At 43.1% G+C, this 24,764-nt stretch overlaps 1 long non-coding RNA gene across 1 annotated transcript in view; it reads right to left on the bottom strand.

Annotated features, from left to right (window-relative positions):
• LOC147199474 (uncharacterized) overlaps window positions 1–17,865 on the bottom strand; it is a 33,263-nt gene extending 15,398 nt beyond the window's left edge. Inside the window, exon 1 of the long non-coding RNA XR_015102124.1 lies at window positions 17,782–17,865. This is a non-coding gene — a long non-coding RNA (uncharacterized LOC147199474). The remainder of the gene's footprint in view (window positions 1–17,781) is intronic.
• Window positions 17,866–24,764: the final 6,899 nt, after the last annotated feature.

Below are 24,764 nucleotides of genomic sequence, written 5' to 3'. Positions count from 1 at the left end.
TGAAATGGGAATAATTTAAGTGATGGAATGTTTTATTTAAGCAATGAGGCTTCCAGAAAAAATGACCAGGTGTCCCTCATTGTTTCAGTTGAGTCTTCACAGATACTGTATCTCAAAAAAAAAAAAAAAACCAGTGAAATAACTGCTCTCAGTGTTCCTACTGAATTACCATTTTTGGCATTAAATTTACTCGCCCCGTTGTCCTACTTAATCTAACACAACAATTTGTCACGCAACTAAATTTGACATTCATTTCTTTCTGGCTGGTGGGCTTCTTTCTTCCCGCGCAGGCTCTTTTCCTTGTGATTTTTTTTCTAAAGCCCTTTTTCAATGGTTCCAAGAGGTTTAAACCCCACCCGGTGGCCAATTTACCTGGCTGTATTTAACACTGTACATTCAAATGCATATATGGATTTTAGTGTCAAATAAAAGCACTGCTTTTGGAGGCACCGCCCTATAACAATGTATGGATATGTACTGATAGTTCATGGCTATAAATAATGAATTACAGTCAGTGAGGTTTTTCCTGAGATGAAATATTCAATGTTGTGGTTGAACGCGTTCATTTGAAGAAACAAACAGGAACCTCGAAGTTTTGCAAAATAGTCAGCAGTCATAATAAATACAAGGGTGACCCAAAAGAAACGGGCCCCAACTCTAATTAGGCCCTGTCTTAGTGTTTTGTCCGAATGAAATGAAACTTTGGCCATAACTAGTTTATTATATTCAAAACATCACATCAAAACACTAGGGTCTTTGGCCTTTTTTTCTCCGTTCTGCAGCATATGTTCTAGACGGCCTCCATTTAGCTCCGTGCATTTCTTGAGGCGCAGCACGAAGTTGTCCATGACGTTCTTACAGACTGAATTGGTAATGGCTCTCATCTCCTCCCTGATGGCTTTCTTGAGTTCCGTGATGGTTCTGGGTTTCCCTGCGTAGACTCTGTCCTTAAGATAGCCACAAAGAAAAAAATCTGGGGGGCTTAGGTCCGGGCTATGGGGTGCCCACTCAAAATCAGTCTTGAGACTGATCACTCGGCCTCCGAAGTTCTCTTTCAGCCAATCTCGGGACAGGTTTGAGGTGTGAGAACTTGCTCCCTCTTGCTGGAACCAGAACTTGCTCATGAGCGACGGGTAGATGGTCTGGAGCTCATTCTTGAAGGTTTTGAGGACCTCCACATACCGCTCCTTGGTGACTGTCACTGCTGCGCCAGATTCTTCGATGAAGATTGGTCCAATGATGCCTCTAGCCGAGATTTCTGGTCTCTGGTATGGTATTCTGGTAGATTTCGGAAGCCATCAGGGAGGAGATGAGAGCCATTACCAATTTAGTCCGTAAGAACGTCATAGACAACTTAGTGCTGCGCCTCAAGAAATGCACAGAGCTAAATGGAGGCCATCTAGAACATTTGCTGTAAAACGGAGAAAAAAAGGCCAAAGACCCTAGTGTTTTGATGTGATGTTTTGAATATAATAAACTAGTTATGGCCGAAGTTTCATTTCTTTTGGACAAAGCACTAAGAAACGGAGCCTAATTAGGGTTGGGCCCCGTTTTTTTTTGGGTCACCCTGGTACATGAAACCACGACAGGAAAGCATTAACTTCTTTTTGTTTTGGTTTCTGTGCATGAGCGATGGTGGCTTTGCAGGCATGCTCAACTGCACAGGATGAAAACACAGAAAACAAAATGATCATAATAAACAACCAAACAAAAGAAAAGACCATTGTTGACAAATGTAAACAAAAACAATGACATATGCATGTACTAAGGAATGAATTTAGAAAGAAAGGTCTCGATGATTGTTGTTGGTTGGTGCAGATTAAGAGCGTACTGCCTGGAAGCAAAAGCCACATCAGAACACTCAGCCACAAACACAGAGAGGTGAAGCGTTGTGTTTACAGCAAAATAGTTACAAACCTGCGTAATAATTGTGCTTCTCCACAAATGTCGTGTTGCTACCACATCACATACAAAACCGCACAACACCACATAAACGTCCTGTATCTGCAGTAGAAAATACCACTGAAAGATCACATAAAATAAGCATGCACGCAAATCGGTTTCTCTGTTATTGTTGAATTCCAACTACTGTAAGTTTATGTATCTGTGTGTGTGTGTAAGCGCGTGAGTATACGTGTGTGTGCGTCTTTTGTTTGCGTAACAGCATTTAATGACATTTGCATGTCTTTGAGTAGAGTTAAGGCCCATGTGCATATACTGTAGCACCACTAAGTCGTGGACCAGCTCAGTGTGAGTGAACCGGGACAGATGAATGAGAAAACATACAGTACGTGCTCCTCCACATCAGAATATTTATTAAGTCGCCGTTTATTCCCTGTGAACACGATGATGATCAAGTGCTGTCTGGTATAGGACCCTCTCTTTGGGCGGCTCATGTGCCACAGATCATCAATGGATGCATGAGTAAGACATTGTTTTGAATGAGCACAGGCTACACTGAGTCTGCACGAAGTGGATTGACTCATTCTTGGACTGCAAAGATGGGAAAGAGAGGGTTTGAGGAAAGTTGTGACATCGGCAGAATTCAAACGCAGCCACAATGCATCTAGTGGCAGTCGTCCTGTGCACGCTGTCCATGAAACTGGGTGCCTGCTGTAAGAACAATGATATTTGTCACTGAATGACCGGCATATCATGCGCTTCATTGAAAATAAAATATCATTAAGCTCATCAATATGGTTACACTACAATACGGTGGTGCCTTGACTTATGAGTTGCATTTGTACATGGTCATGATCTTAACTCAAAAAGATAGCCTGTGAGTATTGTGATATTGTCTGTCTACACATGCTGCTGTTTGTATTCAAATTAACGTTGCTTAAAGCAGGGGTCCCCAACCACCGGGCCGCGGACCGGTATCGGTCCACGGGTCATTTGGTGCCGGGACCCACAGAAATAATAAATAACTTACATTCCTTCCGTTTTATTCATTTCAAAATCTGAAAGATGTTTTATTATGAAATATTACCGGATTCTCTGTTATATCAGTCTAGAGTATGTCACTCTTGACGCAGGTGAATGCGCGCTTCTCGGTCACGTGATAGGTTACCGCATAAAAAGCAAACGTCTTTGAAAAGTTTTTTCGGGAAGGGGAAAAGGCCGAGCCAGGAGACAGAAGAGCCTAAGACTTTGAAGAAAGAGAAGGCTACAGTTAAGAGACAGCATCAGGAGTCCTATTTCAGATACGGCTTTATCTCAACGGGAGATTCACACGCACCAAGCCTACTCTGCATAATAAGCGGTGATGATGAATTGTATTTTTCATGCACTTTTTATTTGCGGTGTATTTTATTTTGAAGGCACGTTTAAACGTTACCATAGCGACAAGAGAATTTTGCGGCCAGATAGGACGTTCCTCATGTCATGATTTGTGTTGATTATTATGTTTTGAAAGTACCACACTTTTCATGCAGGTCATATCAAATACAGTAATATTGTTGTATCTATCCGGCCTTAAAGGCTGGTCCCTGAAAAGATGGTCTGACATGAAACCGGTCCGTGGGGCAAAAAGGTTGGGGTACTCTGGCTTAAAGGGCCATCACACCATGATACCAGTGCTATTCAGTTGGCCCATCAATGGTGTTTTGTAATGTGTGTTAGCATTAAATTAGTGGACTCTCCTTAGTTTGTTATGTTGTCCTGTTAAATCCACAAAGTGTCATTCTCTTTTTTTTATGTTTAGTTTGACACTAATGTTTAACTGGGTACATCAATAAACAGTAGAAGCCTCTTTCTGAAGATTTATTTCGTATGTATATATATTAGGGTTTGTTTCATTATTGAGAAACATAGCTTCATATATTAAACTTTGAAAAACATAAACAGCATTTGATCATCAGCATTAGTCCAACACAAAAGAGGATGGAAATAATGCAGCGCACTGTGCTGTCTTCAAAAGGAAATGGAGTCTGTCTGCCCATGTGCTCATTTGAGACAAACATTTTAAGACACAACATAAAAAGGAAAAAGAAAGTTCCATGCAAACACAGAAATCATTAGCTGTGAGAAGTACAATATTCTCTTTCCTAATTTGATTGTATTAGAAACTAATTATCACTCATCTCCCTGACATCAGCACATTCAGACCAATGCGTGCCCTCTGCTTTCTTACGTACATTGTGGTTTCTCAGTCAGCACTGTGGCACGCTCACAGTCACAAGATAAGACCTGTTTATCGCTTTGCTGTGGCATCTTCGTCAACACACAGCCTTTAAATCTGTCTCTCTCAGCCACCTTTTGCCACTTTGCTGCCGTGTTGACGCAAGTGTAAAGGCTGCAGCTGTAAATGCGTTGAGCTGCGCTGTAGTGTTTCCTGCAGAGGCATTTGTGAACAGTGCATGTTGCCTGATGGTGTAGTAAAACATTTGGGTGCAATCGGCAGTAAGCTTTCATTCACATGGACAGGATACATGCATTGCAAGTCCCCTCAGAGACTCTTGGAGGAAATAGAAACAAAAAGAGATGCACGTCATAAATTCCCTTGACAACATCACACTGGTTTATTTTGAACACTACTACCAGGATTTTGAAACTATCAGACCTATCAGAGTCGTCATTTGTGTTGCCATGTGACAATGACGTTATTGTTGCTGCTCGAGTGTCGAATAAAGGTATATGGTTCATAAAATGTAAATTTAAATTTTGAAATAAGTAGAGCCGTTGTTGGAGTAATGACTTGTGACATTTTTTAAAAATGTGTAACAGCATAAAAATTGCACAATGCGAATGAAATATATACAAAAATAGGAAGAATCAAGAGTATTTTCAGTCAATATATGCCAAGTCATAAACCATCAAAGTTTGAAAACCATCAAAATGACAGCTGTGGTTTCCTAGTGTGAAAACGAATACGTGAAATGAACCTTACATACATTTCTACAAAGGCTTCAGTAATTTGCAGAGATATTGGACAGACTTCCTTCGACGAAAAAGACTTGTTGACTGTTGGTGTTGAAAAATCTCGAGAATTGCATTTTCATTGAACTTGAACATAGCCTGACCAAAGTAGCAAAAATTATGTTAGCTCTGTCAAACCTTGTGAAAAACTTTACCCTATCAGTGGACAACTAAACAGGATGTCGAGTTCACTGTGACAAAATCTTCAGTGTTCAAATTTGGTTGAAATATACCATAATGCATTTACAAAAGGACAAACTTAGTAGATCAAAACCTTTATCATGGATTAGTAAAAGAAATGTCCTAGAGGTGTGCTGGGAGGGGGACAAAGGACAAAGACAAAAAAATGGCAGGAGAATGAGTTAGTGATGGACGCATGGGGGTGGGGGTCAGACAGAGAAAGTGGGATAAAAGAAGAGTGGAAGCGATGGCGTGAGAGAGCAATTGTCCCCGCTGGAGTCGGGTACGCTCCTGGTTAACCAGAGTTGGCAGCACCTCAGCTTGACCTTAACCCCCTTATGCTGTCACTCCCCTCTGATCCCATTAGGGCCAGGCACCATGGCAAGACCCCTCATACGCGTATACACACACACACACACACACACACATACACACTCATACATACGCATATGCAAGTTCACCACTAACAACCACCAGCCCTTGTTTTCCCCAACCGTATCGTATCCCCCAACTCTGCTTGAGCTTCTGCTATGCGGGGGCCCACGACAACTTTCAGGCCCATGGAACAAACAGGCTGCTAATGTGGGCAGACAGGACAGACAATTAGAGGCACACAGACAAATGCACAGGGAGAGCGTGAGGGCTGCATTATGCTCTCTGGGAGTGCACACAGGCCACCAAAAGGACACATGGAAAGATAATTATGTGAAGAACAAAACACTAACTTCACCAGACGCTGCAAAGCCACCAGCGTTCTCCATATTCAGGCTGTTTCTGGCCATAATTTAAAAGAAAAGAACTCGCTTGCTCAACCAATATGCATAGACTAAAGGAAGAAATGTTCTCCAAGTTTCTGCAGTTAAATCATGTTGGCTATATTGTTCCCGAATAGTCAATTGTCAAATTTTCAAATTGTATGGCTTCACATAACTTCATCTCAAATATATTGGATATCCGAACATGAAGGACAGATAAGTTTTCAATTGGAAGAAGCAATTACGTTATTTGTTAATTAAAGCAATTGCGTGGAGTTTGCATGTTCTCCCCGGGCCTGCGTGGGTTTTCTCCGGGTACTCCGGTTTCTTCCCACATTCCAAAAACTTGCATGGCAGGCTGATTGAACACTCTAAAGTGTCCCTAGGTGTGAGTGTGAGCGCGGATGGTTGTTCGTCTTTGTGTGCCCTGCGATTGGCTGGCAACCGGTTCAGGGTGTCCCCCGCCTACTGCCCGAAGATGGCTGGGATAGGCTCCAGCACGCCCCTCGACCCTCGTGAGGATAAAGTAATCAGAGAATGGATGGATGGATGGATGGATGGATAAATGTAAATATGCAAATATGTTCATTTCCATTCATCACATTTGTGGCACCAGTTACTTCTTGGGTGTGCCTTTCATTATTGGGTCAAATCACCAAGTCTATTCCCCTGAGAGAGAAAAACCTATAAAAAGGGCCCATAACGTCTACAAGGTAGGGCATTCGATCATCGAACGGGCGACAAATATATTTCTTTTAGAAAATGGGTGGATGGATCTTATGAGTCATATTTCTTCATAATGTCAATGACCTAAGTATAAATCTTTCATTCAGATTTTTTTTAAATACTGAAAAAACACTGAATTAGTCTCCAAACCTTTGACAGACACTCGCAATAATGACTGCAGAGAATAGAGTACTCAAGCATTTTATGGCTGTATATTGCGACAATGCATGGATTGCTTTTTTTTCTGAACCATGTCAAGATTTCTTGACATAAATTTTTAGATCACACTGGTGAAGTCCGACTTAGTTACAGACTAAGAAAGGAAAATGAAGCCACAAAAGCCTATAAAGGCTCCAGTAAGCACAGCCTTGTCTGATGCTCAGTGCTATTTTGGTGTGAGTTTTTCACACACCCGCGCACACACTATGGTCATATGCAGTCTTTATATATTTGTTTCCCTGTATAACTCAGCTACGGCTGAGAAAAAGTACCGCTCCATCCAAGCGGTTATATACGGTAAGTGTATGTCTGCTTTTAACTGGAGTATCTGGTCTGAAATGAACAAAAGCGGGTCACATGGACAGCTTTTTATCTTTTACTTGAAGGAACTAGCGTTATACTGTTTGTTTGAAATTTGGAGGTTCAACTCACTGTGTTCACAACACTTGCACTACTTCCCCCTTACAGGTTCATAACTGTTGAGGAACATTCAGCCAATGGCTCAGAGTTGTACTCAAACACATACACAAACACTCCTACACACACTCACACATACACGAAATGCTATTCGCGGAGCCATACAACTGACAGAATGCTGATTGATTTTTGAGGGTCAGAACAGAAACCGCGGACTATTAGCAGTCAATGAGGGGTGGAGTCTGTGCACAGGGCTTTTTACCTGACACATTTGATTAACAACGACACTGGGGACCAAACCCACGTGTGTGTCCCTTTGGATCTTATGCTCAATTCCAGAAAAAGTAGGAAGTCAGACTTATCCCACTCGGATTGTTCTAGTTACGACCTCAAAGCATTCCGTCCAAAAGTAATTACCCCTTTATAGGGCAAGTGACTATTTTTGGTCATTTCCGCACACTTTGTAAATGGCTAACCCGTTGGCCCTCAGTGAGGTGAAGAACCATGTAGTCCTCACTTAGCCATTCAGAAGTGGTCACCTAATATCGCAGATCACATGACTGTGGCGTTCAACCATTCAGAGACCTGGAGCACATCTAATTTTCTCTTTCCCTTGAAGTCCGAAAATGATGCGAAAGAAGCCTAGCCTTACTAAACATGGTAAGTTGATGAAACTCACACGTGTTACAGTTGAATAGTTGTGCTTTGGGCCGCACGGTGTTCGACTGGTTAGAAAGTCAGCCTCACAGTGGAGAGGTACAGGGTTCAATTCTGGCTCTTGCCTTCCTCTGCGGAGTTTGCATGTTCTCCCCGTGCCTGTGTGGGTTTTCTCCAGGTACTCCAGTTTCCTCCCACATTTCAAAAACAGGTGTGGCAGGTGAATGGACCACTATAAATTGTCAATAAGTTTGTGTGTCAGCGCGGATGGTTTTTGGTTTCTTTGTGCCCTTCGACTGTGTGAAATTTTTAGGTAATGTCTGCCCAGATGTTTTATGTCAATGTTGGGAAGTGTGTTGTCGTCCCCACCCTCCCTGCCATTAGTGATGATGATGAAGACTCGGTAAAGTCAGGGTAGATATTTTTTCTCCGACTTATGCCACTTGAACCTACCTCACAGTTTTCGTGGCATTCCAGTGCATTTTTCCAAGTCGAAGGTTGGAAAACTCCGACTTCCCACTTTCATGGAATGCAGCATTAGGTGTCTGGGAAGGGTCATTTTCTGCTCTGGAATGATTTAGATTTTTCCTCCTCTGTCTGCTCGGAAAATGACTGGGGCCAGTTCACCATTTCTGATTGCAAATGCTTAATGTGGGCAACACCACATTTAGCTGAAGCACAAATGGAATGATTGTGATGTGAAACAGATCGATAGCTAAGTAGGGAGCAACATGAAGCTTGTGCTACTGCCAGACAAAACAGCAACTTGTTGTATTGAGATGTCATGATCACATCGTGCATGACGTCACACGTCTGCTACGAGCTCAATTTGCAAGTAAACTTTAATAATTATTGCATCTTGAATGTTGTTCTGTTTGCATAGTACCAGCTCATTATTTTATTCCATTTTGATCCTAGAGGAGTAGTGGCCTTCTGTACCAATATTTATGTTCATATAATATACCTCTCACAGTATTGACAACTTCATCTTCATGGATGGAAAAACAACTTTGGAAAGACGTGGCTCGATCCTCTCCTTTATTTTAGTAGAGTTAGGGTTTAAGTAAATGGTATCAAAGATGAAAGCAAACCCCGTCTTTGACTGCTTGAAAATGCTTTTGACTCTCCGTCTTAGACAAAAAGCTATTGGCCGGGTCTCAGGACTGGCATCTTATCACCGGCAGATGCCCACTGCTCAGAGCCAGACTGCACTCTTCAGGCTCGCCACCTTTCACTCACTTTAATAAGAGACAGTGTGATTGTCCAATGGCACTAGCAGTAGCCTTTTGGCGGGCAGCAGGCCTGGAAGAAGACAGAGCTGACAGTGGGGAAGCAGGGGGGGTTCACAAAATGAAAGGCTGACATCGTAAAGCACTGCCTAAACAAGGACACAGAAGGAAGGCAGAGAATCACCAAAACAAGTTACTCAGCCTTTCACACACATACACACCCATCAGCCTGCCAGCCCCCAACATTTACATTAGAAGAGGAAGGACACAGTGGGCCTGTGGAGGGATAGAAGGATGGGAGGAGAGGTTGGACACACTATTGGGAGGTTGTAAACACTGTAAGACAGTATCTCCATGGAAGCCTGCACACTGCTCTGTGGCATCTCACCCCCCCTCCGTCCACTGCCAGCTCCCTCTGCCTTTCCAAAGACAAGTGCCTCGACTGCCAGGCCCCAAATCGGCCCCTTGCCTCGCCCGCCAGCCTTGCTGTCCAGGACAGCAGATGTGCACGGAGGAGTGAGTGACCTTGGATGAGTGAATCCTCTCGGCTTTATGGGCTATAGTCGTGAGGATTTGACAGAGGGTTCATGTGACCAAATAATTCCCTTTGTTCAGTTGCTCTTCTGTACTTTTTTAGTATGTGAGGAGATAGTTAATTACATTTCCTAAATAAGCTTGACACAGCACTTTCACTTTGTGCAATATGGACTCGGAGTAACAGCTGTGTTTGAATCAAGTCAGTTATATTTTCAGGATTCTACGGGTTTCTACAGGTCACAGCAGTCAGATTATTTTGTGTAAAAGATTAGATACACTCACCATATGAGCAACAGTTGTGTTGTGTTGCACGGTGTTGCCTTTTAAATAGCTCGTGTTGGTTAAGTTTCTGACCAGTGGTCCAACACCCTCCTATTGAAATGATCCCGTGCCAGTCCCAAGCCTGGATTGATACAGATAGTTCTGCCACAAATCTGAGCTATACAGTTCATTTGAACCGTGTGGAAAAAAAAAGACTTTTGATGGTTACCCAAATGGAAAAAGGCAAGAGAGCTGGAGGAAGTCATCATGTGATTATCTGTTGAACACAGATACATAAGCAATAGGGAGCTGAGGGAATATACGGTATTTTATCCATCCATTTTCTGTACCACTTATCCTTACTAGGGACACGGGTGTGCTGGAGCCTATCCCACTCAATCGTGGGATAGACAGTCAAACAGCCATTCACACTCACATTCAGACCAACGGACAATTTAGATACGCTTTGCCGACCATGTTTTTGGAACATGGGAAAAATCAGAGTACACACAGGTACACAGTTCTCCCCTTGCAGGCACGGGGAGAACATTCAAACGCACAGGAAGGCCGGGGCAAGAATCGAACCCCCGACCTCTGCACCGCGAGGCAAACATGCTAACCACTTACAACTTTGCCAGAATATACATCTTCCCACGAATCAATCATTCTAGAATTTTACTAGATATGTGATTGAGGTATGACAGCACGGTGGTCGACTGGTTAGCACGTCGGCCTCACCGTGCAGAGGTGCAGGGTTCGATTCTGGCTTCGGCCTTCCTGTGTGGAGTTTACTGTCACTTGAGAATCAGTAGTTACTTCACAATTTACAAGTTGGAATGTTTTGTCGGTAAAGTATCACTTCCTTGACTCCACTCCGAATGGACAATGTCAGGATGGAGCCAGGTGTGTGTCAAATATGTCCAGGGCTGAAAGAGCATCCTTTGGGATCCCTATTGTTAAAACTCAGCAATCCAAACCAAGTCATTGATGTTGCACCAGAGGGTTTTACGTCATAATCTGTGGTGCAGTTCATCCAAAAGGTGATCACATCGTAGTTTGGACTCCAAATGCCACTACACATGCTGTTATGAATGTTGTGCTGTTCACTGGTGCACTGCCATGCGGGAACAGTTTTTTTTTCAATCTGTTCACGTCTTGGTTAAATCGTGTTAATTAACTGATGGAGTAACTCATGGAACCTCAATTCAATCTAAAGTTAAGTCATTCAGTATCAGCCAATTCTAGACCAAGTCTGAAAAGACGTTTAAAAACGTCTTTGGGAGTGAATGAGTTAATTAAGTCAGAGCTGTTTCCAGAGGGAAGGACATTTCTGCCCAAGCAGCCTCACTCCTGCAGTCGAATGGTGAGCAATCAATACTTTCAGGTAAATCAAAAGGTATCTGTTTGTGTTAATGCTGTAGTACTCAGTTACTCCTCAAAGAAGGCACTGAACAGGAGCATTTCTTGTATTGTGGTTTGGCCCCCCGTCTCTGTTGTTTCTTATCAGTTCTGATCTCACTTGGCGGGAAAGGAACATGGGATTTAGTTGCCGGTAAATGTGGGTGCCCTGTAAAACAGATTCCCATTCAGCGGCTTTGTGTAAAGGCCTTTCATTGGAAATCTGTTCATTAGTCCTCTCACCTCCTGTACAGTAAATGCCACTTTAGTCGTAGGATATAATACGCAGAGGGAGCAGAACAAAGGGAACAAGAGTAAAAGGGTAGTTTGGGTGGAAAAAATGGCCTTCGGGCATTATGGGGAGCACAAGAAGAGAGCGAGAGAAGATTGCTGAGAAGATTGAATGCTCGGAGAGCGCTAAAGAATAGCTCGGAGAAGGAGAAAGCATTTAAAGTGCTGGAGCGGGTTAGTGGCTGCCAGGTACTGAGGAATTCGCGGTCGATTTGTCCTTGTTTGTTGCCGCTTCCCAATAAAAGGGACTTGAAGGGTCTGGACTGGGCTGGGAGCAAGCAACAGATTGCAGATGGCCCTTTTGGAGAGGGCTCCTTGTGCAAAAGGAGGTTCCCCTTTCTGAGTCTCGAACCACCCTTCAGAGAAAAGAGCCCTTCTCTACTGTAAAGGACATTGTGGAGCTTGTCAATGGCGCTCGGCCGGAGCTCATAGAAAATACAAGGAGGCCCAGTGTTCAGCACCCGAGCTCCTTCTATAAAGGCCCGAACTGTAATGGGGGCCCCAGGGGCTCTGCGGGGAGTTTAGAGGGCAATGTTTCAATGGAGCCCAAACCCTTTTAACTCCGACATTGTGAGCCTCTCTCTCACTCATTCCTGGAGATTGGGAGAGGGAAATTCCTGTGCAGATCAAACAGAACGTCTTCATTTCCAGATTAACTTAAGACACAGTTTGAGACATCGAGGAGGCAATTTTAGAGGAGAATGGCAGGGGTTGCAACAGTATGCCTGTGTGTGTGCTTCATTTATGATTGGTCGGCAATGTGCCCATCTCAGGTGAGATTAAAGCCAATCATTGCTTATTAAAGCAGCTGTCAATCAGCGCAGTGGACCTCTGGATTCAGGTCAACTTCCAGCTGTGTGTATACTCTGTGTGCTGATTCTGCATGACGATGTTAGATAAGGTCAGTCAAGAGTTGTTTGATTCTGCTTTTTCCATGAAATCATTATTCAAAAGTATAATTAACCTTTTCAGAAGAGTATCATCACTCGTAGCAACTGAATAGACGCACAAACACAAAAAGCGAGCTTTGCAGACATTCAGGACTTGGTTCCCCACATCTTCAAAAGACAAACTTTACACAGTCACCATGACCGCTGCAGAAGGCTGTAGAAAATGCCGCCAATAAACAAAGTGCCGTCCAATAGAGCGGCTGGAGGTTATCCCCCAAACCTCAACCTGCACTCTGTGAGCGAATTGCGAGGTACTTAGTTTGAAAAGAAAATACTGTACATGTATGATTATATACGTTTACAGTTTAAAAAAAAACTTCTTAATTAGGAGCATATTATCATGCAGTCATTGCGAGACAAAGCAATGACTGCCAATATTCAACCACTGTGATGTCTGTAGGAAGCGGACATTTTATTTCCTTGCAAAGTTTTAACATACAACTTCATAAAGACATAAAATGCAGTGCTTTTAATTATCTTCAACTATCCTCACACAATGAACAAACAGGAAAGCTGTGTTTGTGTGTGTTGCAGTAGGTTTGTGTGTGTGCGTGTTTGTGTGCGTGTGTGTGTCCCCATAGAGGTGAGAGAGTGTGTGCGTGTGTTACAAATAGATGAGAGAGCAACCTCTCACCGCTGAGTTCCTCTAATTGTTAGTTAGGCAGGAAAGGGATGCTCCAAATGCATACGGGATGAAAAAAAAATGACAAAAAGTTCTGAAGATAGAAGAAGAGGGACGGGGGATAAGGCAGGTGACCCCAAGGAGAAAGTCGTGCAAAGGTGAGGGTCATGACACAACACACAGCACTGTGAACAATAACAGCACTCAGCTCTGTGTGTGTGTGTGTGTGTGTGTGTGTGTGTGTGTGTGTGTGTGTGTGTGTGTGCGCGCGCGCGCATTTGTGTGAGTCTGACCGTGTGTCAGAGAGAGAGAGAGAGAGAGAGAGAGGGGCAATGCATGCATTGCGTGGGTGCGTGTGTCCACTCGTGCTCTGGGTCGAGAGTTCCCATGATGACGTACACCTACACCTGCTCCTGCAAAACGCATGTACAGCAAGCTTGAGAGAAGTCTTTCAATGTCTTATTCACTATCACTGACTGACCTTCCATCATTTGTTTCAAGGCATAGTATTACTTTTGTTTTTTGTTTAGTTTTTTTTCTTTTTTTTTAAACAAATCCTCCCTGCTACTGCAATACTTGACATTTCTTTTATTTTCACTTATTAAAGTTCTTTATTGTTATCATTCTTTTTTCTTCTTTTTTTTAATGGGAGACCGATTACACTTCAGATTAAGGCGGTTACAAACAGACGTGGACACTAAGGTTGCCACGTAATCAACTATATCCTCATAAGCATCAATAATGTAGATTTACACAGACCTATCACGACATTGTAAAATAAAATGTATATATGATATGTAATATATTGATATTAATCCTTTCAGGGACAGTGGTTACTACAGTGGACATCTTATCATGTTATCAGGTTGCAGGGTGCATGAAAGGGTTCATAAAATGAAGCCCATTAAAAATAGTATCAAATATTTTGCCTTGATGAGTATAATAATGGGCGGCACGGTGGAGGAATGGTTAGCGAGTCGGCCAGCAGAGGTACAGTGTTCGGTTCCCGCTCCGGTCTTCCTGTGTGGAGTGTGAATGTTCTCCCCGGGCCTGTGTGGGTTTTTTCTGTGTACTCCGGTTTCCTCCCACATTCCATAGACATGCAAGGCCGGGTTCATGGAATACTGTACTATAAATTGTCCCTAGGTGTGATTGTGAGTGCGCATGGTTGTTCGTCTATGTGTGCCCTGCGAGTGGCTGGCAACAAGTTCAGGGTGTCCCCCGCCTACTGCCAGAAGACAGCTGGGATAGACTCCGGCATGCCCCGCGACCCTTGTGAGGATGAAGCGAATCAGAAAATGGATGGATGGAGTATAATAACACTCGCTTTTGACTGATGCTATCGGACCCTGACAAATTTGATTGAAAAGTAAGCAATGATGGTTCAAAATCAAGATGTTATCTCTGGTCTACGTGTGGGTCAACACAATGGGCCCTATTTTCGTGCCAAGATTAAGTCTGGCGCACAGTGCGGTGCAAATGTGCAAGGGGCGGAGTGAGGCAAAGTTTGGGCCATTTTGTAGACTGACGCAGCTTGGCGCAGTTAGACAGAGGCTGTCTGCGCCATTCGGGCATCAACACAGACGATTCCAACCATGTCCAATCAATCAAGTGGTTTCTTTCTATCCCTTTAAATGTGCCGTACCTGACTTGCATCGAAAGTCTAGAAATGTGGCGGAAGGTAGAGGAAAACCCCAAGTTCAGCAAGGAGACTGATTTGCTCTTTCAGAAGGTCGAAGCACACAAAGTCTGAATTGACAGAACTTCAAGGAGATTACGTTAAATTGCCCAGAGGAACGCACATCTATTTTGAATGATTCCTGTTAGGGGACACAGAGAACCAGTGCCCAGTGTAAGAAACGGTTGAATGTCTGCGCCCACCACCATTTAAAACACACACACACACACTCACACAAACTCCAGGCTGTCCATAATGTGTTCAGTGATTTGATTTCTACAATGATTCAGAGGGATCGTCCCACACTTTTGCCATATACAGTCATACCTCGTTTTCGACCATAATCCGTTCCAGAAGGCTGTTCGAAAACCGATTTGTTCGAAAAATGAAACTCTTAAAAAAAAAAATCTTTATTGAACACCTCTGTTCACAATGGAACGTGACACAAGGAAGTGTCACTTCCTCGTGTAAGGAAGGCAAGAGGAGTCAAGTGACGCATTCAAGTGCGCTCAGTTTGTTCGAGGCATAAAAAATCATCCGAGGCATAAAAAAACTCGAAATTTTTGGTCGAAAACCGATTTGGTCGAGAACAGAGACGTTTGAAAACCGAGTTTGACTGTATATGAATGAAATAAGATGACAGCAGTGTAAGAAAGCGCCTCACTGCACTTTGATCAAATCCACCACGATAGCGCTGCACCACCTGCACCACAGTTTAGACCAGAGATGGGCAAACTACGGCCCGCGGGCCGAATCCGGCCCCTTGGTCTTTTTAATCCGGCCCGCCGAAGGTCGGTCTACAATTAAGGTTCGATGTGAATGATTGCATTCATTTCAATTGGACTTGTACTGACAGGCATTTCACCGCCAGGTGGCGCATTGACTTGAAGTTGCAAAACACAGGGAGGGGGGGGGCGGGATCTTTTCGACCACCTAGGACCTCTGTATCGCTCTACTTCTACTGGTCTGATCACAACCCATCTGCAGAAATGCACAGGCTAAAATAGGTCATCAACAACACTGTCGTCATTTTAAAAAAGTATATTAATACAGTACGTTCATGCTTTTGTTCTGTTGATGTTTGATATGGACTGTCAACAAATGCAGTTTTTTTTTAATGTACCATAGCTCGTGCTGACCTGGCCCTTCAGTCAAATTTTAAAAGTCAATGCGGCCCCCGAGCCAAAAAGTTTGCCCACCCCTGGTTTAGACTTAGACCTGTCCTTGTGACCGGCGTAAAGTGCATTGATTGCAACTGTGCACATGGGCATGGGTATTTTCCGGGGTAATTCTTTTGTTCACGCTTTATTTAATGTATTTTGTTCATTGGCTTCACTTGTGACATAAAAACATATCATTTGGGATTTTCTAAAATTACTTCACAGTTGATCCTTTAAGTCGTAAGAGGATGTTCGTTGTTAAAGGACAGCTATAAAAAGGACAGATAAACAAGTTTTAATGTCCAACAAAATTCCTCATGACTCAAGACCACTACGTCACTCTAAAGATGAAGGAACACAAAACAACGATTGTGTCTCTTGGACAAGAGTGGTTTCTACCAACAAAACAAGTTGAGGGAAGAGAGATTGGGTCAGTGGGATGGATCACTTGCACTTTGATTAGGCTCCATAGGCAGTCTATCTCAGGACGTGACAGAAGAAACCTCTCTAAACTCTCTTGATAATACTTCAAGCATTGGCACTGGAAAAACTGAACTTTTTAGTCTTGACATCATCATCGCAACGCATTCAACCAAACAAACATTGCTCCTTGATTAGAAAACACACGCAATGTGCACACAAACAGGCTGACTTCTGCTGCTTGTCCATTCAGTAGATGATGTTGACGCGATTGCTTGTGTGTTGTTGTGGTTGCCTACGCGTTGCCGTGGCGATGCTGAATGGTAACAAGTTCAGGCTGCCTCTCCGAACAAGCATTTCATTAGGCTTGCAGACCTCGTTCTCGCCGGCCTGCGCTGCAGGATCATGACAAATGAAGCTGTGAGTCAGCGATTACAAAAGGAATACACAGAGATAATAAGTGTTTATGTAAATGTTGCGATTTAGACCCGGTGCCAAACCGCTCATCCAGTTTCCTGGACGGTCTTTTCCAGTAGCATGAATAATGCCCGACTCATGTTTTTATGTTGATATTGTTAGGAACTCAGGTTTGAATGTAAGTCTTTGCAGTCGACACAAAAGGAAACTTAGAATTGAGTCAATTGGTTATCTTTCATAAAAGGAATGTTGCTCCTTTCAAATGGAATGCTTTAATTGCGTTTATTTGAATGGATCAAATATATCTCTTAGCTTGCATGAGGGATATTTGGATTTGTTCTTGTTAGAATGTCACCGGACATGCCATTTTTACTTCCCAAATACTGTCGTAATGTCTTTGACCTTAACCCCAACTGCCCCGGCGCATCATGCAGCAGCAACACCCCCAACATTCTTGACATCTATCCTCAGAGTGCAGGAAAAATGTCACCCTTTGGCACAATTGAAGGCTTCCAAACAGCTTAAATGCGGCTGTCATTAGATGACAAATGATAGGAGGACAATAGCAATGCATAAGCCCCTCTCCACACAGACCGAATTGTCAGTGCATTATCAGGGTTTGAGTCACAGCCTAAACAAAAGCCAAAGCACAACAATAGGAGTTATTTACTCTATTATGTTTGCGACCTTGAGACAGGTTCAACGGTAGCACATGCAACACTGTAATCACCTGGAATCACCTATGCATAAAAGGCCCTGTTCCTGGAACATGATTCTTCTGGGCGAGGATATATGAATATGTGGGTCAAAGGTACCGTGTGTGTGTGTGTGTGTGTGTGTGTGTGTGTGTGTGTGTGTGTGTGTGTGTGTGTGTGTGTGACTGAGAGAGAAAGAGAGAGAGAGAGACTGTATTTGGGGGCTTGGGGTTTTCACCAGCCGGCACTTACCTGCAGGGAGGTGTCACAACATGTGGGTCACATCTGACAGCTTCTAATCCCCAGTGATCTAGCCCTGTTTGTTCAGCCAGCAGATTCTCACCACCACATTACATAAGTGCCAAATGGAGGCCGGGGAAAGGCAAACACTGGCGAGGACAAACCAAGGCAAAGATGAGTAGGGAAAGAGAGAGAGAGATTGGTTTGTGCTTGTCAAATGTATTTCCAAAGTTATTCAATTAGGAAGGAATGTCTTGGCATTTAAAATCTGTGTGTGTGTGTGTGTGTGTGTGTGTTTGAGCATGATTCACAAAAGCAGCAATCTACCGTTGATGATTAAGAGTTGAATTTAGAGCAGTTGGGCATCTGGTGATTGACCTCATGTTGCGAAATTACGCAAATGACAAATTCAGACCAGATCCAGTTAAGACCACTTTCCGGTTCTTGGGTCACCATCACATATTCCCTCTAGTACCTGTCCCTTGTGGCATTTGGAATACAGTACACATCACAGAAGACAAAAAAAATGCAGAAAGCCAAGAAAATAAAATACACTGATTAAAAGTGTTGTCGCTCAATGAGTTTAATGAATGAATTTTATGTGGGCGGACGTGGACTGAATGAACGTTGCCTGATGAACGTTTGTGAATGCACTCTTATGCTGGCGCCAGTGAACAGTATTTGAACAACAGTTCATTTTTGTTCAAGGGTGCCAAGTCAATGCAGAAATCTCCATAGCAACACCTCCGGGGAAGTGTTTCACCTCAGATCTCTTCCGGGCCGGTCATTGCGAATCCAAACAGCAAGAGCATCAGATTCAATGTACTTTTTTTTATTTTTTAAATGCAACTTCTGAGGTGTATCGCCTCACCGGTAATGAACCTCACCACATGTCACTGATTCAGTTACTGGATCCATCCATAATTTGTCAAAAAATAGCTAAAAATGTTGAGGATTGTTTTCCAAAGTAAAAGTAGATGTTTGCAAATGTCTTCTTTTGATTAAACACAAAGAGAACAAGTCTGCTTTCATGGAGAATGACAGAAATCGGAGTAAATTCACTGATAGAGTCTGAAATCCCGAGGATTTGAACAATTTAAATTCAACAAGTTCTCTAAATAATTCATCGATTCTCAAAACAGTTGGCTGTTTGAAAATCTTACTAGGCCTCAGTCTAAAAAAAGGTTAACAAATCTTGGTTAACAAATCTTGCTCTATTAAATAGGAAATTCAAAAAATAGGTACTGTACATCTAAACAGTCAGTGCTAAGACCTCTCTTTAAATTGCTCTTTCGTTCTAGGGCAGTTACGTGAGTGCGCACGCACATGGTTTGGTAACTACGTCAATTGATGGTCGTTGGTGAACAAAAGCGGTGCCTTGTTGCATAAGACAGCCTCCAGGGGCAAAACGATTGACAGAAATGGCCATGTCTAAACTGAAATAGGCTCACACACACACACGCACGCACACACACACACACACTTTTTTTTTAAAGTTCACCTGCAGATTGTCAGTGTAGAGAGAGTACATGTCGAGCAATGACTGAGTGTTCAAATGACACAGAATATGGCACATAAACTGCACTTTGTTGCAAGCGTTTTCTCATTTTGGGGGCTGGAGAAATGCCCTCAGTTTATTGGGAAATGGAAAGAGTCACACCTATTTGGGATCCGCAATTTTCATTGTTTGCGCATAGGATTGATGATTTTTGGGCGGTAGAATGAAGCTGTGTGATTCAATTCCGACTCTCCACAGTGCAGTTTAGAACAGTGAAGCCTTATCTGGCCTGCTTTCCTCCAAAGGTTTGAAGGTGGTATGTCCATATCTGGGGCAGCTACAGTATGTAAATAGCGTGGTACACCAGTGCATTACAGTGCAATGCACAGGGAGGACCATGACATAGATTGGAGAAAAAAATATATATATACGCTCTGTCGACTTGGCATGCAGCTATTTCTCACAAGAAATGTATGAACCTTGTTGAACCCTTTCATGCACCCTGCAACCTGATAACATGATAAGCTGTCCACTGAAGTAACCACTGTCCCTGAAAGGGTTAAGAGATTCCTGTTGTGACGTTCTAAAAATTCTGCAGTGTCGAGTTCCATCCATTAGGGACGGGGTGTGATGGAATGGCCGGGTGTCAAAAACCTATATGGTATGAACCAATTGAGAGAGACATGAACCTTATCTTGAACCTGCACTGCTTGTTGGGAAACCAACAAAAAAAACTTGCAACCGTGACTTCCCTTTGCAGCAAATGGAATCACGGACACGGCAATAAGACAGAAGAGACGGCACAAAACCTACTGGAAGGAGAAGAGTGACTCAGTGCATGATGGGGGACATTCTGACAGGTAGCCCACGGCAACATAACTGAGGGATAAATCAAGACAAGTCGAGGCCAGCCTTAACTGTCAACCTTTATCAGCTGTATCAGTCATAAAATCCTTCTGGACTGAACTTGTTCGATGGAAACAGGAGAGGAGCTGGATAACTGAAAACTCCCATTCTCCATTTCGACTTTCTGGCAACCAAAAGAAGTGATTCAGACATGTCTTGGTTTCGAAGCGTTCATTGAGAATTGCCAATGCCAGAAAATCGTTGTGCTCTCTCAAACAATTGAAGGTCTACGGCACTGTGCAAAACTCGTTCATCTTTTGACTCAGAGTAATAAAAAGAGTCAATTATAGAATAATTACAGTTATCGGGAATAGACGCGGGCGGCCCGGTAGTCCAGTGGTTAGCACATCGGCTTCACAGTGCAGAGGTACCGGGTTCGATTCCAGCTCCGGCCTCCCTGTGTGGAGTTTGCATGTTCTCCCCGGGCCTGCGTGGGTTTTCTCCGGGTGCCCCGGTTTCCTCCCACATTCCAAAAACATGCATGGCAGGCTGATTGGACGCTCTAAATTGTCCCTAGGTGCGAGTGTGGGCGTGAATGGTTGTTCGTCTCTGTGTGCCCTGCGATTGGCTGGCAACTGATTCAGGGTGTCCCCGCCTACTGCCCGAAGACGGCTGGGATAGGCTCCAGCACCCCCCGCGACCCTAGTGAGGATCAAGCGGTTCGGAAAATGGATGGATGGAGGGAATAGACGCAATTGGGAAACCATTTTCCACATAAACACGTAGCGAGGTGGTGCATGGCCAAGGAAGGAATGATGGTGCAGATGAAGGAATGTATATTCAATGCATGAGTCAGGATGACATCAATGGAAACATTATTGCAATAAAATTGTCACGGCACAGCCCATCTGTTCATACAATAAAGTAGCTTATGAATTAACAAACAGATGGACAAACAAATACCAAGGCGATACTCCAGGAATTTTCTTTTGGCTTTGCATAACAGTTTGGTCTTGGCACAGGACTGCATACCGCTGACTAACATTATAGTGATCCAGTATATAATTGTTACAGCATTGCAGACAAAGCCGTAAAAGTTGGCCCTAAACCTGCCACTGTCCTGTAAATTGACATTTGCGTTACAGAGCTAGTGACATGTACTTCCTAACATTAAAGCACAAGGCAGAAGGATCTGGAAATTAAACGAGTTAAAGTATGTGAACAACCACACATCAAGCAATGTCCATAATTTGTACTGACACGACATTAGGATAAAAGGTCATTGTTTATATTACTATTATCAGGTCAGTCTAACAACACAATGATGGCGTTCAGTCATACTTTTGAATGTGCCGTCACATATTTCTCGCCTGTGAAAAAAGATGTAGTGTACTTGCTGATAGCTGAAACCAACAAGTTAGACAGCAGAGAAGACAACAGCAATTTTATTAGGTACTGATGAAACGTAGCACACCACACAGTACATGTACCAGCGTGTATGGATTATGTTTCACTTGTGCTATTCTACTATTTGCAACTACTGCTTCAATTTGATCACGATATGTGTGTTTGTCTTTCGCATGGCGTCCCACAGCCTGAAATTAGTGAGAGCCTTTGATCTGTACCCACATGCCAATAACCGTCATTGAAGCTGCCTGTCAGAACGCATGAGATGGAGAACAGTGGCTCATAATTCCATGAAAGAAAAATAACCGGTGACAAAAACCAACGCTCGTTTTGATCTGCCAGCCCCCGGGCGAAAGGTTAATTACAGGGGCAAAAGCTTGAGTACACTTGGTGCTCAGGGAAATGAGTGCAGTGAATCAACTGACTGACACGAGCCATGTCTGACGTTCAAGTCAAAGATGAGATAGACAAGACGTATGGGTCTTAGCTGCGTAATTGAAAAGGTACGATATCCAATTATCGGGGACATGGGCCGAAAAAGGATACTTACCTTCCAATAGAAAATATGAAAATGTATTCAATGACACAATTTTGTGAAACATAGCACAATGGATTATGCTCTGCGATTGGCTGGTAACCAGTTCAACCTGCCTTCTGCCCGAAGACAGCTGGGCTAGACTCCAGCACGCCCCGCAACCATTGTGAGGATAAGCGGATCAAAAAATGGATGGATGGATGGATGATTAGAGTCAGGAAGAGGTAGAGTTATACAACACTTCTCAGGCAGGTGAAGTTTCGAAAAGACTTAAAAGATTGGCTATCAAGCTATTATCAACACTTAAGATTGGTTGCTAATTTATGAAAAATTACAGACCACGTGGGAACAGACTACTAGTATCAATTTGTGAAGAAAAAAAAACAACAAACTTGACCATAATTGGACATCAGAGCTTTTGCCCTACAGTGATATGTACCAGGTAGTGTAGTATGCATTCTGCAGACCATAAACTGGTCATATTTTATTCACAATAATATACCGCATATACTGTATCATATGAATATTTGCATGTAAATATAATGATACTAAATCAAACATTTGTAAATTTCCCCATTGTGGAAGGAATGAACTTGCTGGAGCAACACTTTATACTTACTTTAGTGAAGGAAAAAAAATGTACATTTTGTACATTTAAGACATTGCAGTCCTCATATTGCTAAATTAATGTAGCTAATTATGCTAACAATTGACTAAAAATTGTGATATAATCTGTCACATGATGCCTCTGTGAAGTTTTAAAAAACGTATGTACTTTAAGATACTATCCTCTGATTCTGCTACTTTAAACTCTAAGCTAAGTTAAATAATGCATTTTTTTCCCCCACTCCAGGGGTGATATTTGGAGATGTTGAAAATAACAGCAATATGTTTGTTTCCCAGGCAAGTGCAACGCGAGTATGAAATGCAGGTCAGATGAGTCATCTCCTCGTCTCTGACGCTGCTGTCCTTTTTTTTCACACTCAAATGGAAAAATACACCGGGCTGTGTGCATGCGTGTTGTGCAGGTGTGTGTGTCTGTGTGTGTGTGTGTGTAAGAGAGAGAGAGAGAGAGCGAGCACAAAGCCTTGTTGAAAGTCCCAAGAGCATGCAAGAGTGCACATGCATGAATATATACACATGCACATACACATGCTCACAATTTTTTCATTCTTCAGATATATCTCACTTGGTTTCACTCACACACACACACACACAGTATCACTTGTCACTTCCGAGACTATACGATAGCCTACACATGGGTCAGAGCTACGTTTAGAAATGACATCTCGCTCAGATCCAGCACTCGACAATGTGCCAACACGGCAAATATCATATCAGATTATGAATGACGGCGGAAAGGCATGTCTGTGTGCTGCTGTATGAAAGTCGTTAACTACCCGGAGTTCTCCTTTTGAAAGAAGGTCCGAGGAGGGTGGATGAATGATGAACAGTTAGCATTGGTAAAGTAATATAGCCATCAATTGGTCAGAGATGTCGCTAAACCGCGGCTAAGAGATGCTCGAGCCCCATTAGAAATCTGTGTCGCCCCAGTTCAGGCCCTCCAGCATTTAATTGATGTTCTAAAATACCAGTACAGTGGGACCTCAAGTTATGAATGGTTCTTTTAACATACAATTCAAGTTATGTACAAAATTTTCCTTCTGATCCGCTTATCCTCACAAGGGTCGCGGGGTGTGCTGGAGCCTATCCCAGCTGTCTTTGGGCAGTCAGCAGGGTACACCCTGAACTGCCAGCCAATCGGAGGGCACACACAGACAAACAACCATTCACACTCACATCTAGGGACAATTTCGAGTGTTTCATTAACCTGCCATGCATGTTTTTGGAATGTGGAAGGAAACCGGATTACCCGGCGAAAACCCATGCAGGCATAGGGGAGAACATGCAAACTCCACAAAGGAAGGCTGGAGCCGGAACCGAACCTTGCACCTCTGCACTGTGAGGCCAATGCCTTAACTAGTCGACCAACGGGCTGCCACGTACAAAATTTTCATCGAAAAATGACCTCAGTTTACGTACTATTTTTGACAGACAAACGGTCGTGGCATGGATGAGCGGCTGGATTTACATTGTAATTCTTCTCACGCTGCATAACCATCAGTGGCAATGTGCATAACGCATTGCTGCAATCGGAAAACTAGTGATTCACACAAGCACATCAGCGATATCTACGAATATAGTGCCTCTATTCCAGTGATCAATATTCCACAGCACCAGACACCTTTAAGCGCTCCGGGACTTTTTGTATAATTGCAGACCTAAAGTTGTACTACAATTAACGCTACTGGTCACTTTAAAAATGGTGCAACAATTATCTGCACCAACTGCACAACCGTCAAAGGATTGTTTTGCACCACTGATCACTTTATCTCGATAATTCTGCACACTGTTGCACAACTGTCATTGGGTGCTACTCCTGCATAATGGTACCCTTACATTACGGGAAGTCTTTCGATACTTTTATGTCATGCACTTGTTTATCGGAGTTGCTTGTTATTGCAATACTAGTGTAGCCTGTACGACCGGAGACAAATTCTTTGTGTGTTCTACATACTTGGTCAATAAAGATGATTCTCTCTCTCTCTCTCTCTCTCTCTCTCTCTCTCTCTCTCTCTCTCTCTCTCTCTCTCTCTATCTCTTGAGGAATCTCAAATCAGTTGGTGAGTTTGACTGTCAACCAAATGC

The sequence above is a fragment of the Hippocampus guttulatus genome, chromosome 10 (genome assembly GCF_054856545.1).
Source record: "Hippocampus guttulatus isolate MCC_2025c chromosome 10, RoL_Hgut_1.0, whole genome shotgun sequence".
NCBI classification, from domain to species: domain Eukaryota; kingdom Metazoa; phylum Chordata; class Actinopteri; order Syngnathiformes; family Syngnathidae; genus Hippocampus; species Hippocampus guttulatus.
Note: the sequence above shows the minus strand (reverse complement) of the source record. Positions and strands in the feature narration are given on the sequence as shown.